The sequence below is a fragment of the Canis lupus genome, chromosome 3 (assembly GCF_048164855.1).
Source record: "Canis lupus baileyi chromosome 3, mCanLup2.hap1, whole genome shotgun sequence".
Lineage (NCBI taxonomy): Eukaryota > Metazoa > Chordata > Mammalia > Carnivora > Canidae > Canis > Canis lupus.
This window is the reverse complement of record NC_132840.1, coordinates 83,563,132-83,576,292: the sequence shown is the minus strand read 5'-3', so window position 1 is coordinate 83,576,292 and position 13,161 is coordinate 83,563,132. Positions and strand designations below refer to the sequence as shown.

Below are 13,161 nucleotides of genomic sequence, written 5' to 3'. Positions count from 1 at the left end.
TTATTTATTAATCACTTTCTTCAGGTTTTTAGTTTTCTCAGCTATTATCTCTTCAATATTTCTCTTTCTCTTTTCCTGTTTTTCCTTTCTCTTTTCTTTTACATATCGGATTTACTCTTTGATATTGTCTCACACATCCTCTTCTCAGTTTAGATACTTTATATTGACCTGTCTTAAAATTCACTGGTTTTTCTCTCCCTGTAGGCTTCTCTTAAGCCTGTCTAATGAACTCTTCAATTCTTACATATTTTATTTCTTAGATCAACATTTGTCTGTTCTATAATTTCTATGGTGGAACTCCTCATTTTCTCACATTATCTACCTTTTTGTGTAGACAAAAAGAAAAAAGAGGGGTGGAGGAAGAAGGGGGGGAAGGTAGGGAGAGAGGGTAAGAGAAAAGCAAAGCAAAGCTTATTTTCGAAGTATGAACTTCTTAAAATGAACAACTAGGGAATTTAAACAAAATGTTTCTTCTGAAAACAAAGTTTGGACAGAAATTTTAAAATACCTCTTTGAAGCAATGGAAAGTTAATAAGGCAGTAAACACTTACAGAGCTAAGGTTAAGCAGAGAAAGGAAATCCTGAAGAGTAATCCATGTATATGGAAGCATTATTCCCCTCGTGTATCTCCTGATGGAGTAGAGAAAGTCACAGTGCCAGGGGAATAGAAATTGGAGTTCAGAGCCCAATGGGGCAGAGTTGCTGATAAATGCCCCAAGTTTTGAGTTAGGACTTTTGTGAAATTGACAACCAATCCTAAACTGATTCTAAAATTTATATGGAAATGCAGAGCCCCAAACACACAAGACAGTTTTGAAGAACAGAAAAGTGGGAAACTTACTATTTTAAACATCAATATTTGTTGGGTTTTTTAAAAGACTTATTTATTAGAGAGAGTGAGAGTGGTAGGAGCAGGCAGGGGAAGAGGGGGAGAGAATCCCAAGCCAACTCCTCTGTGATAAGCACGGAGTGGGGCACAGAGCTGAATCCCACTATCCCGAGATCACAACCTGAGCCCAAACCAGGAGTTGGACACTCAGTTGACTGCACCACCCAGGTACCCCAGACTTATTGTTAAAACTTTGCTTATTAAGATGATGGTATTGGGATGCCTGGGTGGCTCTGGTTGAACGTCTGCCTTCAGCTCAGGGTGTTGTTCTGGAGTCCCGGGATGGAGTCCTGCATCAGGCTCCCTGCATGGAGCCTGTTTCTCCCTCTGCCCATATCTCTGCCTCTCTTTCTCTCTCTCTGTCTCTCACAAATAAATAAATAGTAAATAAGATGATGGTATTGATTCAAAGGTAGATAAATAGATGAGTGGAAGAGAAGAGAGTCCAGAAACAAACCTGTGAATGTATAGATACTTGATTTATGACAAAGGTGGCATTGTAGAGCATTGTCAAAAGGATAGTCATTTCAATAAATGGTGCTAGGTTACCTTGAGTTTTATATATTTATGATTCTTATTTAATTTGGTATACCAAATCATTTCCAGGAGAATTACAGATCTATATGTGAGAGGTAAAACAATAAAACTTTTAGAAGATAATATATAGTAGAATATCTTCCTGACCTGTTTTCATGATCTTGAGGTAGACCTAAGCAGTAATCATAACTGAAAAGCTTAATAATTAAACTTAATTAAAGTTCAGAACTTCATCCTAATGCCCTTATTAAGATATGAAGAGGGCAAGTCACAAAATGAGAAAGATATTTGACAAAGGTCACATAACACAAGTATGCAAAGAGTCAATATGAAATAGACTAATAAACTGATTTGTTTAATTGAGTAAAAACTTGAACAGGTACTTTAGTAGGCATATGACAAGAAGGTCAACATCATTAGTCTTTAGGGAAATGCAAATTAAAATCTTGCACTCTTTAATGCATACCCACCAGGATGGTTAAAATATAAGAATAACAATACCAAAGGTTGGCAAGGATATATACATCAGTAGGAATTCTCACACACTGCTGGTAGGAGTGTAATGTGGGACAATCATTGTTTGGCATTATATACTGAATTTGACACACTCCATGTGATGCAGCAGTTTCACTCTTAGCTATATATAGAATGTTTATAGCAACTTTAGTCCTAATTCTCAAAAAACTTGAAAAACTCAAAGGTATATCTATAATGGAATGGATAAATGAAGACATGTTCATTGAATGGATTCTTCTATACCAATGAAAATGAAATGAATTATGGTTATATGCAATAATACGGATGAATTTCACAAAAATAAATGTTGAGTTGAATACATGTTGAAGCCTGCTGTACATACATACATATGCTGTATAATTCCACATGAAGAGAGAGTTCAGAATCATAGAGCTCAGGGCCATTCTGTAGTGTTAGAAGTCAGAATGGAGGAAGGGGATAGATGATTGGGATAGGTAGGAGAGATGATTCTAGAGTACTGCTAATGTTTTGTTGATCCTGGTGGTGATTATACAAGAAGGTAATAATGTTGAGCATCTTTTTATGTGCTTATTGGCCATTTGTAGAGAAATGCCTTTTGAAGTCCTTTTGTCATTTTTGAATTGGTCACTTTGCATCTTTTAAGTATACCTCCCATCCAGATGAATGTTCTTTGCAGTATTGCTTTATTATTCAAATGTTGTAAATAACATTTTCAAAATAGATTTGGCATTTCCATACTGTGAAATACTCTGCAGCTATCAAAAACAGAGGTAGAGGTGTATGGAATTTTTTTCTGTGATGTATTATTAAATGAAAAATCAAATCACAGCATAGTATAGCCCCACTGTAATTTCATAGAAGAGGATCTAGAAGGACACAAGCCTGATTTGAAAGGGCAATGAGATTATGGCGATAGCAAGAGACATTTCATTTTTTCTCTGTTTACTTCTCTATTTTTTAACTCCTTTATAGTAAACATGTGTTACTTTATGAAATATGAAAATATTATTGTATTTCCCCTTAACGCCATCCTTCTCAGTGCAACCACTCCATAAAATAGATATGTTTTGACAATAGCTTTAACTTTGACATTTTATTCAATTTATGTTTATGTGTGAAAAGCAGCACATTTGAAGAAACAAGAGCATAGGCTCCAACCTTAAGTTTTAATCCTCGTGCCACACTTTACTGTGGGTGGGTGCACATCATTTGGTTTCTCTGACATTTAATTACCTTACCTAAAAAGTGAGGCAAGATTCCTTTGAAGATTAGGGATAAGGCTTTAAAGCCCCTGGATATTTAATAAATGTCAGCTGTATTATGTATTGATATATGTTTATCTGCTGATATATTATTTTAAGTTCCAGTGTCACCACTGGATTTAGATTTAGTTTCTGTAGATATGAAATTAATATATTATTTGTTGGTAAGATCTGTCAGCATGTCACAGTATAGTAGAGAGAGAAATGAATTACATTAAATGAGTTACAGAATCTCATGGGATCTGGTGGGGGAGGGAGCCTCTTTGGATGGGGTCACTTGAATAAAGTTTGTGTTATAAATTTTTGTCTTTTATTGGTGACAGCTACATAGAAGTAGCTGAGGCTTTCATTTGGGGAAAAGATTTAGTAATTAGATGTAATACTGATGAAATGCTTATATTAAGAAGTAGTTTATAAGGTAACAAATTAGCCCAAATTTGTAATATAATTTTGAAATAAATTTTTTTTTTTGTGTTGTTTTCTTTTAGGGACCTGGTCCTCTAGTGTGTTGCTTCCTTTGTTGTTTTACTAATTTTTTATTTTTTATTTTTTACCAATTTTGCCTAATTCTAGATTTTTTTCCCCTTTATTTTCGTTTATTTGCTCCTGGATTGCTTCTGTTTTCTTTCTTTGAGTTTCTAGCACTTTGCTCTTCTGTAACCGTGTTTCGTTAACATGTCACTTTATTATGAAGTGACCAGACATTTTATATCAAGTAAAGTAAGTGTAGGTTTTTACTTATGCGCAGTGTTGTATTGAGCATATGCTCATATTCTGGAGGCTAATCCTTCAAGAATCAGATATTAGAATCGGTACCCTAGGAGGCATTGATGCAAGAGAGTACAAAATGCTAGAAGGCCCTGGGAAGTTTTCTTTCTGAATACATTGCAAGCAACAAAATATAATATTTTCATACTCTGTATCAGGGAAAAAAAAGGTAGAAGAGTCATACTAGCACATATCTGTAAAATGCCTTAGAGGGTATGGATATTTGTATTTCCATTATGTAAATTGGAATTTGAATCTTGACACAATCCTGTGAGGTATTGGGGAGAGGAGATACATTTCTATCCCCATCCACACCTTATGTTAACAAATGGAGCTGCTGAGCCTGAGGGGGGTCAGACAGCTTGCCTGTGGTTTCACAACTGGGATTTACTGACATCCTCTGACATCTTATGCTAACTGTGGCCAACACTTATGTAGCTCTTACTGTGTGCCAGGTACTGTACCAAGACATAGATTAACTCATTTAATCTCGATTAAATTAACCGCAATTAATTAACTCAAAATCCAGAATTTGCCCTGCTCTCAAACATTGAATATAGAGTTTATTGTTTTCTCTCTCAAAACAAATATGTATTTAATATGTTTAGCTTTTATTATAATAGGAGTAAATGAGAACATATGTGGATTTGCACAAGGCTTCTCCCAGTTTTAACATCTTATATAACATATAGCACATTATCCAAACCAGGAAATTGATGTTGTCACATTGCAGTGAACAAGATTATGGACCTTACTCCACACTCAGCAGTTTTTGCATACTCTCATTTTCCTACGTGTATTTTTATGCACTGTAGAAACTCCTTTTGGGTTTCAGGAGAAAGTTACTGTTATTAATTATGGAATTCTCCTGCACTCTGTCAAACTCTTGGAGAATTTATTTATTCCTATCCGTGCTTAGAAGTTAGGTAACACAAGGGGCAGAGGAGTTGTACTGTGTGTCCCCAGATGGCTTTTCTACAGCATGTGTCTCCCCTCCCCCTTTTTTTCTTTCCTTCCTTTGCTTTCCTGTTCTCTTTCCCTTGCCATCCGCCGCTTGTTGTTTTTAGTAGTAACCAAGGAAAGGGTGGGAAGAAGGCTGTTTTTTAGTCTCAATTTTTTTTTTTAAAGGGAGGCTTTGCCTTCTCCACTCTGAATAAACTTTAAAAACTTCATTTCCTATTCAACAAAAGCCATAAATCCACAGCTGTTCCACTGGTAAAAATTAACATGTTCTGTTCCTGCCACATATTGGAATTCTCCATCGTTTTTCACTATTTTAAAATTATATTAATTCATTGTTTCTCTTACTGTGGCCTTCCACTTATCAACAATTTTATATTCAGAGCTATGGTCAGAAAGGAAGAAGATAATAAATTAGATCAATAGCAGAAGATTTTGGCGTGGTGCCTGGTGGATACTCTGGGTATCTTGAACCTGACAGTTCCTACTTGTGTGACCTTAAGCCCTCTACCTTGATGTCCTCATCTCCAAGATGGGAACAATATTAGAATGAGCTTCATAAGGTTCTAGTGAAGACTAACTGTAAAATACTTAGAATTGTGTCTAGCATTATTTTGTTTATTAAGGGCAAATATCTGACCGTGGATTTACATTGATATTAGTAAAGTCATTTGTAACAGAAAATATGTTAGTCTCTTACAATTAACTTATTTCTTCAAATAATTTTAAGTAGGTAAACACAGTATAATACTGTTACTTAGTTTGAATATCAAATCTCTTGAATACTTACATAAGGAGCATTACAATTGGAACCCTTGGGTCACATATAAAGGAGGAGGTCACACTCAGGAAAATTTAATTCTAGATTTTTCAATTCTGAAAAGCCCTTCTTTATTTCTCCTAATAGATGCTTACCAGATTGTTGTTTCAGAATTGTTCACACACAGGCAGTGTAAACTGATACTTTTTTGCTTTTCTACCTGTTAGTGGAATAACAATCACAGGTTGCTGCTAGTTGAGTGATTCAGCCTTTTCCTGGCAATACTTCCTGCTTGATCAATTACTTTTCTTATTTCATTTGGGCCTAAGAGGCTTCATTTTTATTGGATACACTGTCTCCCCTCTAGATAGCAAATACAAACAACCAAAGGATAAGTAACTTTCTGAAAGATCACAAGCACAGTCAATGCCAGTTTCCTACTGGTGTTTGTTGAGCAGGACTACTCACCTGTGTGAGGTGGATGGGTGGAGCTATACTGGCGAAGCCTGTTCTGCGGGTGTGAGTTTGGGCTGGGCCGTTGCTGTGGTGCTGCAGAAGCAGTAGGTGCTCAGAGAGGAAGGAGTAAGCTCCTGAAGGCGAGCCTCGTGCCCACACACAAGCCGGCTTGCCTTGGTAGGGACCAAACCCGGCAAAGAAAACTGCAGAAAGGTGGTGCCTGGACACGGAGCCAGAGCCCAAAGTTGCCGTGGAGACCTGACTCGGAGTTACCCTGCGGTGGATAAGGTCTGAGCTGCGTGACTGTGATTCATTCTGCATGCTGTTGCCCGGAACGCAGAGCTGTTGTGTCCTGTCCGACCCACTGCTAAGTACAGGCAGTGGGAATAATTTTAAGTATTGATCCTAAACCCTGTGCCACAGCCAGAAGGAGGTAAGGATCTATTAGTTATTCAAATGTTTGTCCCCAGCAACATTCAGAATATCTCGCTGAGTCTATTTTTACATTTTATTTGGGCACATGTTTCCTTGGTTGCTTTTAGGTGGATGGTTTGTTATTTAATTATTCAGAAATTGAATAATTGAGCTTTAGTATTTGTCATCTTGGTAGAGAGGTGATCATTTTTTGAAGTAGATTGTACCACATAGGTATTGGGCAATTTATCTTACTTTCCCAGCCAGTTTCAGGAAATACTCATTTTTCTATTTCAAATCAGCTTATTTCTTAATGTTTTTCTAGACTTCATGATTAAAACACCATACCTTTGTATCATAAACAAGCAGTATATTAAAAAAATCTTTCCTGGTGGGTTAAGAATATTTCAATTGTTGATTAGTGGAAAATAGGCAGCAAATATCTGAACTGATTTGCTAAAAAGAATTTAGCAGACCGTATGAAAAGGCTGTTCAAATTAGCATAAGGAAGTAACTCTCCTGCCTTTTGACTTCAAATACCGTGTATCGTTTTTCCTCATTGGTATTAATAAGGAGAACCATCTCTGTCCATAAAATATGTGTATTAACTTTTTTCTGTTGCAGATTTTTTTTTTAGCACCATATTTATGGTGTTTCCTTAGACTTTGGTGATAAATGCTTTTCATTAAGATAGCATGGAAACTGGAATTTTCTCTGTATCACACAGATCAGCCCTTTTAAGCAGCTGCACATTTTTCAGGAATGTTCCACTACCAATTTAATGACATCAGTATTTTAATTTTTTAAAACCATAAATGGTAGAAATTCAGAATTTATAGCTCTGAATTTCTCATTGTCAGTTTTTTAAAAAGCACCTGTTGCTCATAGGATAATGGTTTGATACTATAACTTGTTTTTTTTTTTTAAATATCAGGTAGTACTATATGATATTCAGTAGAAGAGAGCAGAAATCTAGTTTCTCAGGTTAGTTTACATTTAAGATGATTATAGGAAGAAGGTCTAGAGAGCGATCCCATGTTTGTGTGCATCCTTCCTTAGTGGTCTTAGCTCTGAATCTGGGAGGTACAACCAGATTTGATTGAGCCTGGTTTGGAAAGCTGACTCAGGTTCTGGTAGCCCGGTGCTGTGGAGGACTCTAAAGATTTTTAGACCAAAGGTAAAGAGAACTTATAGTAGTTAAAATAACTCCTGCTTATTGACACTTACTCAAGGTAAGTGTCTTGGTATATATAATTTCACATAAGTATTATAGTAACCCTGACTGATTGGTGTTATTATTGTCATTCTCATTGTGTATTTGTGGGAATTGAGACTTAAATAGGTAATATGCTCAAGAGCTTGCAAATTGGGAAGTGGTCAGAGAGTCGGTTCAAGTCCTCAAGTCTGTCTGACTCCCAAATCCGTAACTTATTCTCCACGCTAATGGTCCTTTTTTATGTAGGGCAGGCTTCTGACTTTTGCCTTTAAATAAGGAGTCCTCATTATCAGTTCCGTGCTTTCCAAATATAGAAACTTTCGCCTGCAGCTCCTGCCAAAAAAATCCCCAAAAAACAAAAAACCCCAACCCACAAAAACAAACAAAAAATGACCTATGATCGTATCAGTGTTCCACATCAAACTTTGTAGCTTAATAAAGTGCAGAGGATTATATGACATCAAAGTGAATATGATTATACTTTAATCTACATTTAATCTGTTTTGAATCTAAAAAAATTAATTTCAAGAAAAGAGGTTTCACATTAAGATTTCTCAATTTTCAGATTTCTAGAACTTCACGTAGGATTTTTGAAAGTCTTCTTACTTTGATGTTACTGAATTACTAAGAATATGTAGTTAGTTTAATTTTTATAAGAGAGAATATATGGATAAATGTCTTCCTGAAATAGTTTTAAAGCTTCATATCAAATGGTAGTAGTTCATCCTGGAAAAAAAAAAATCTTGGTTTTTGAAATCCTTATTAGAGATACTTCTATAATCGGTATATTATATCCCATTCCTGTGTTAGAATCCTTTAGTGTCAGGAATTTATATCTACCTCATGTTTCCTCCTACTCTTCTCTGCTAAAATGCAAATCTTTTTGTTCTGTATTTAGAAATGCAATTAGTCAGAGTCTTTTATATAATAACTGAGGTGGTAAAGTCACCAAGTTAAAAAATTTTTTTTGCTTTTTTATACAGACTTGGGGAATAGAACAAGTCACATTTATTTTAATTTGTAATTTAGATTTTAAAATAAGATTCTATCAATTTTAGCAAGAAGAACGTATAGCTTATTTATATCACCCTAAAATCAGATAAGCTGAATTTGAGCCTTCTCTGATATTACTGAAATTTATAGCTCCTGGAAAAGTAAATGTTCAACATAAATAATGAGAGTTTCTTATCTTAACCTGATGACCATTTTCCCAAGGGAACTGTGGTTTATAAGGATTTAACATACCATGCCCTTTCTAATTTATATCTGTTTGTGTACTCCTCTAGGAAAAGCAACAACCAGATGTTGCTTTGGTTTCATTCTTAACTCTGAAAAAGAGATACATTTTTATTCAGATACTCAAATATTTTTCTTAACCACAGGCATGCCATTGGCCTGAGAGTTGTGCTGGATATTCTGAAGAAGCAATTTGTTGCTTGTTTCTACTTCTCTTTTTCCAAATGAACTGTTCTTATCTTTTCTGTGTCTGAAAGATTCTTCTCTAAACTTTACTATAGATTTATCTTCTGGATGCCTTAGCGTCATCCATCTGCATTCCAGAGAGTAATGCCTTTTGAAATGCCTCTTCTCTCTCATAAGTAAATGGAAGCATACTTGACTTATGTAACTGTTAGTAGCTTTCCAGTTTTTCAATCAAGAGCCATTACTGTCAATGCTATTTTTAATGTAGCATTGTACATGACATTTCTCAAATACCTGGTTTCCTCCCTTTGAGATTGGAATGTACAGATAGATATCAAAACTGTTAGGGAGAGTTGTCCACATTCCAGAACCTCATCCCTGAGCTGGGCTCAGATACTTGCTCTGTGGTGTAGTTCTTGCAGCTGTTACACACATCAGTTAGAGAACTGTGTTTTTTCTCTTAACCTCCAAAGTGAATGTTTATGATGCATTGATCAAAAGTGATTCTGTACTTTCTTGTTTCACAACAATTTCAACAGATTATTAAGATTTAATACTCAAATTTAGCTAAAGATTTTCCTGGATATCTACTTTTGGTGGTGGACGGAGAGAGAGGTATGAAATTCAAGGCTGAAACTGCTGTATTCCTACTTTAAAAATGAGAAGTATTTCCTAGGGAGACAGTAAGGGTTTTGAGTTTTGAGGACAAATATGATAGAAATAAGTTTTCAGAACCTACAGATAATATTTACATTTTTTCTATCATTGCAGTAAATTCTGGACACCTAATTCAAAAATTAATCTTTATAAAATATATAACTGCTGTATTCCTACTTTAAAAATGAGAAGTATTTCCTAGGGAGACAGTAAGGGTTTTGAGTTTTGAGGACAAATATGATAGAAATAAGTTTTCAGAACCTACAGATAATATTTACATTTTTTCTATCATTGCAGTAAATTCTGGACACCTAATTCAAAAATTAATCTTTATAAAATATATCTTAATAAAATATATAAAATCTATATAAAATATATGACATTTTCTAGTCAAAACATACTATAAGCGGCCACTGTACTGTTTACCAAGGGTTTGCTAGCAAATCAAAGAAATACTAGTATGTCATATGATATAATCAACAATTGTGAATGCCTTTAACAATTTACGATAGTAGAATGATGCATCAAGTTCTGGAAATAGTTATATAAGCATGTTGTATAAATTAGTTATGTAAGAACTCATTACTACTATTTTAAATTTTTGTGGAGAAAAATAAAATAACTTAGTTAAAATTATTTTTACTTAACAAGTGTTAAGCCTAATATACTGTGCATAAAACAGTAACATTATTAATAGTGATCTTTCTATCTCAAATTTTTAGACCAGCTTTTTCTAGGATGTTTTAGAAGGCCCAAATTATATTTTTACATAGCTCTTCAATGTAGTTTTAAATGATGTCCTTTTTTTTCATTCTGATGATTTTTCCTACAGTAAAGTCATTTTCCACACACTTTAGAGCTTTCTGTGGCATTCTAATGTTTAATTTTGTCAGAGTATTTAATGATTTCTCAGGTATTTTCAGGAAATTTCAAATTCATAAATTGCCTGGGTAAACTTTTCATTTATCATATTATTAAACTGACATCTAGACTGGTTAATTATCTTATCTAAAATCCTACAGCAAGTTATTGGCAGAATCAGGACTAACAACCGAGCTCCACATTCTTAGTTCGGTATGTTTTCACCTGCTCATGCTTGGATAATAATAGGTATGATTGGATAGACAACCTTCACTGGACTATTTGTTCTATTATTGGAAAGGCATAAATGCTTTTAGTTACTAGGCTATTGGTTCAAGTATGTATTTGTAAATCTTCAAATAGAGTTGCTAACATTTTATGTTTAACTGAATATTTTTACCACATACAAAAACCATATGTTTAAATAGTATAGGATACCACCTAATAAACTAAAGAAGGGGAATTGAAATATTGATCTTAGGTCATCTTGTTAATTAGAGCTGGATTCATAGAAGAGAGGAAAGTAGAAAAGAGTCATTATTCTGATAATCTTTATCACATTTAAAAGTCATCACGGCAAATGTAATGGGAGATTAGATTTTATTTAATATACTTTTTTCTTGTGACTTTTTTTTTTTTTTTTTGAGAGAGTGAGAGAAAGAGCAGAGTGAAAGAGAGAACATGAGTGGGGCAGGGAGTAGGAACAGAGGGAGAGGGAGAAGCATGCTCCCCGCTGAGCAGGGAACCCCATGTGGGGCTCCATCCCAGGACCCTGGATCAGGACCTGAGCCAAAGGCAGACACTTAACCAACTGAACCACGAAGGCACCCCATGTTCTTATGCCTTTTAAGAAGAAAATTCTAGTGATCAGATACTGGTTTATATTTTGAGTATAAATCATTTAGAGTGTGATGCTAACAGAAGCTGAGTTTAGATTGGTTAACACATGTAAAGCACTGGCATAAACACTCAATGTATATTAGCTATACTATAATTATTGCTATGATATTACTGTATCATAGATATTACTATGTTTAGATTGTCTTGCATTTTATTTAAATAGCTGGTTTAGGATTCAGTGTATCTTTTTCATCACTGGGGTTGAAATAGGCCATGGATAGAGCCAGGTTGAGGGAGATCTAACATATAGACCAGAAGATTTTCAGAGATAGAAATAGAAATTGGACAGAATTTCTTGGATATGTTCTATTTCATCAAGTAAAAACTTACTCTTAAGTTCGACATACAGAAACTCCTTTACTCTGATTTGGAGGATGTTTTTTTGCAAGATCAAAAAAAATCATCAGAATTATTTATGTATATTTTCATTACTGACTTAAAGAACTTCCTTTATGTTATTATTCATCCTAAAATGTTAAACTTCTTTATATTATGCAGAAGGAAAATTACAAAGGTTCTATAGTACTGGAAAAAAGTGTTTTTAGTTGTTTATTTTGTGACTTACATTTGAGTCATGTTAGAATCTTGCTCAACTATCTAGAAATATTTCTTTAAAAGGTTTGTAGAATTATTCTAGGGAATTACAGCTTAGTTTCTGAGTTTGATTTCAAGTAAAGACTTTGTTGGTCAGTTTGGACTAATTTAATTGATCCTCAAAGCAATAAACTAAATAAGAATTACATCACATTTTCCCTGGCATGAGTTTTTACTAAACTGGTTCCAAAACTGTTTCTTGGTTGCCCAAAGATCCTTTCAGGACATATGACAGTGTATACTAAAAATAAGTTAATTTTTGTATCTCTTGTCAATATCCCTACTAATAAATGTGAAAATACTAAAGTAACATAGTTCACTTCAGCTCTTAAGACTGACTGCAAATCTAAATCTATGCCATAATGTTTGCTGCTATTTAAGGTATCAGCAACCTATAGCAGTTTTTCCATTTTTAGAATTATTTGTCTACACTTGTACCCTATAGAATTATTTTGTTTGGGTTCCTTTACTGAGAGTCACTTCTAATATGTTTACAGTACTCTGTTGTTTATTAAAGTTTCTGAGATGGAATTTTGGCTTAAGACTTTATTTTCTTTTATTTGCCATTTTCTTCTCAAGTCTCTTGCACTCATTTACATCCTTACAAAGCATACAGAAGTAGGAATAAAGGGAACTTACTATAGAAGTAAAACAGCAAGACTTTTAAAAGTGGGTATAAATTTTGTTTGCCATCCTCAAACTTACACAAGATAAACTAAATTATCTTAGTAGATGCAAAGAAATCATCCAACAAAGGTCAACAGTTCATTTTATTTATCTTAGCAATTAAGAATAGGGAATTTCTTTAATATAGTTAAGATTTCCATCCAAAAATGCCAGGAAAATTTTGTTCATAATGATGAGACTTAAGAAACAACCTATTTAAAAATCAAGAGTAAAATAATTGTTCATTGGAGATTTAGTGATATTAAAGAAGCAGTGAAAGGATTGGAAAGGAAGAAGCAAA

General features: G+C 34.3%; 1 protein-coding gene across 10 annotated transcripts in view; it reads left to right on the top strand.

Moving 5' to 3' along the window:
- ARHGAP32 (Rho GTPase activating protein 32) overlaps nucleotides 1–13,161 on the top strand; it is a 291,519-nt gene that overhangs the window by 226,046 nt on the left and 52,312 nt on the right. The window contains exon 1 of one of the 10 annotated variants that reach the window (XM_072822695.1): nucleotides 6,149–6,563. The exons of the other annotated variants lie outside the window; for them this stretch is intronic. The gene's annotated coding sequence lies outside the window, so the exon portion shown is untranslated. Of the gene's footprint in view, nucleotides 1–6,148; nucleotides 6,564–13,161 lie in introns of those variants that run through there. 10 annotated transcript variants of the gene reach the window in all.